This window comes from Pipistrellus kuhlii, unplaced genomic scaffold, assembly GCF_014108245.1.
Source record: "Pipistrellus kuhlii isolate mPipKuh1 unplaced genomic scaffold, mPipKuh1.p scaffold_m20_p_3, whole genome shotgun sequence".
NCBI classification, from domain to species: domain Eukaryota; kingdom Metazoa; phylum Chordata; class Mammalia; order Chiroptera; family Vespertilionidae; genus Pipistrellus; species Pipistrellus kuhlii.
Window position 1 is genome coordinate 147,687,003 of NW_023425529.1, and position 2,871 is coordinate 147,689,873.

At 42.4% G+C, this 2,871-nt stretch overlaps 1 long non-coding RNA gene across 1 annotated transcript; it reads right to left on the bottom strand.

The window, feature by feature from the left end:
* Positions 1-651: 651 nt before the first annotated feature.
* LOC118729686 lies at positions 652-2,566 on the bottom strand. The gene is made up of 3 exons (XR_004991247.1): positions 2,454-2,566; positions 2,389-2,393; positions 652-1,208 (listed from the first exon to the last, which is right to left on the bottom strand). It is a non-coding gene; the product is annotated as an uncharacterized LOC118729686 (long non-coding RNA).
* Between the last annotated feature and the right edge of the window lie 305 nt (positions 2,567-2,871).

Consider the following 2,871-nt stretch of genomic DNA (forward strand, 5'->3'; position numbering starts at 1 on the left):
TTTGTATATGTGATTGAAATGTATGCTTATCTGTGCAATATTGTATAAAAATAAAACACACATGCTTCCTTGGTAGTTTTGTAAATTGTGCAATGTCGCCTGTTTAATAATATTAAATAAACAACAATTTCAAAGTTCTTAAGTCCAAGAATGTTAACCTGTGCAAAACAGAGGTGCTTTTCATACCTAAAAAGAAAATGGCTGTTGGTCTGCTTGTTTGTCTGTTCACCAAATAAAATTGCACACATTTCAAAACAGAAGAGATTTGTTTTTTGATTTCAGTTTTTAGGGGATCAATATTCTTGGCCTAAACTCTTGCCAACCAAGGCAAGGTCCTCACAGGAAGCTGTGCATGAAAGGAAGGCAGCAGGCACTGCTGTTATGAACCAACCTCACGCCTCTTGCCTGAGTCTGGTTGAGCTTTCCACAAAGTAAGTTCCATGCCTTCTCTTTTTTATGTACCAAAATAGATTTCCACGCATTTTACGTTTGAATAAATGTAATATTATACTTCTGTTCTTATACATTTTTTTTTTTTTACCTAAAGGTGAAAAATACCAAGATATGGGAAAGAGAATACCCTGTGTGAGTGAATAGTAAAAGAAAAATAAATTGAAAGGGAACTATAAGTTTGTTGGGCTTTTTTTTTTTTGGCAACTCTTGATTGTGAGCTCCCACAGAAAAGTGTACCTTGATCAGTAGAATCTGCGTGGGTTCTGTATTTTCCTTGTGGCCTCAGTAATACACCTGTGCTCACAAATATATCCAATCAGAAACTGACAGAGACAATCTCAGAAAGAGTTTGTGAGTCTGTGCAAATTCAGTTTCTTCCACCCAATCCCCAAATCCTCCCCAGTCAATGGTCTTTTTTCAATTCTAAAACTTTCACTAGGAGGCAGCAATGAAGTTGTTGGGAATAAAAAAAAATGCCTTGGCAATACCAGTTTGACTGGCTTTCTCTTTCTTTCCCTCTTTCTCTTTTATAAAGGAGGGGAGGATATTTCATTTCCAAAGGAAGACAGGGGATCAGAGTGAAGGAAATCATTGTCCTCCAACCTCTCTGGCTCCACTTTCTCGCTGGATTTTCACCCAGATGGCTCACCATCATATTTTTCTGGAACCGTGGCGGTGGTAAGCCACATGGAAGGGACTAAGCAGCAAAGGTGATATCTTCAAAACGCGGAGGCTAAGTCATCACACCTGGAACACTGAGAGTAGGCAACTGTAGCTAGATAACTTTGGGGCTGTGGTCGTAAGCAAATACAATGAAAGAATTCATAAGCTTTCATACCTGAATGGAAAGGTAATACAGCCTGTTAGTCCTGTTAAGAAGGAAATGAGCAAACTGTGACAAAAGCCAACCTTAGGCTGTTGTCTCAGTTCTCTAGTTCTACTCCAGCTCCCAAGTTCTACTCTCATCAGCCACACTCCTATCAGCCACCCCCCCCCAACCCCCCACCCCAAGGGGAAAATCCCAACCCATGGTCCATGTAAAGCCAGAAGGAGGAAAAGAGGAGTTGAATCAGACAGTCATGGCAGGAGAAAACAGCTGCACAAGTGGCCTTTTACGGCTATATTTTCATCTTTATGAGATTTCTGTCCCTTTATTCTCACTGCTCTGGCCAATATAGTACTTGGAAACTGAGAGTTTCCAGATCAATTACAGAGACAACTTTTCTCATTCCTTTTTTTCGCAGTGATGTCTTCACACAGGCTAACAGTTTGAAAAGGAGCTTTACTTAGATGACAGAGCAAGAAAAACAAAGTAAAAAACTATATCTCACTCCCTCTCCTCTCCCCCCCACCAACACCCCCTGCCCCTTTGCCAAAGACACCTAAGTGGGAAAAAAGACAATACAGGTAATCCAAGACAGACAACTTCACAAAGTACTGATTCCAGATCCCAAGAATGCCATAAAAGCAACGGAGAGATTTATTTCTCCCGGGATGACTGCTTTTTTTTTTTTAAGTGGAAGGAAGCTAGCCTTGAGCAAACACAAAAATGAATGGGGAGGGTTGCACAGTCATCATATCATGTGGCCTGTGTAATGAAAAACCCTCCAATCCATAGTATTCAGATGAGACTGGGTTCTGGTGCAGTAAGGTTATTTGTACATTTCATCACTACATATGCTCTTTTTTGCTTTTGAGCAAGAACAAATGTGGAAGAGTGAGTACCCCTGTAGTATTCCAGCAGGGTGGTAAATAAGCAATGCTTCCAGCTTTACAGTGTCTGTCTGGCTGCTCTCCCTTTCAGCTTCCAGATTGCCCTCCCTTGTGCGCTCCTGCCACTCAGATTCAGCTTCTCTCTAAGGATGGGTCTGCTTTTGGACTCATTTGCTAAGCAGATTGATTGTTTTAGAGCCAACGTTTGAGTTCTTAAGATACCATATCTTTGACATATATTATCTTATTTAATTTTTAGGAAGACTCTGAGGTAAGAGTTACTCAACTTGCAATCAGGGAAATGAGCCTTGGAGCAGATGAATAAAGAACTTGCCCAAAGTCACAACCAAAAGTGGAAGACGTGGGATCTGAACCAAGCTGATGTTCTTCACCCTCTCCACTCTGTGTCCCTGTGGAAGGCTCAGCCCCTTCCTGGCTCAGATCCTCAATTCCGCCTACTTCCTCAAGCCTTCTGTGACTCACTCCATGCCCCACCCCTTCTCTGAGGGAGTGCCCAGTGGCAATCTCCCCAATAATGCGTTCCAAACCCACAACAACACCCCAATCACCAGAGATAGTCTCTCAAAAGTCCTGTTTTGGCTGCTCCACAGCCAGACTGCCCCAGCTCCAGGGGTTGTCAGCACAGATTTGGTCTCAGCTGCAATCCACTATGCCTCATGCTGTGGGCCTCCCACTGCAAACGCT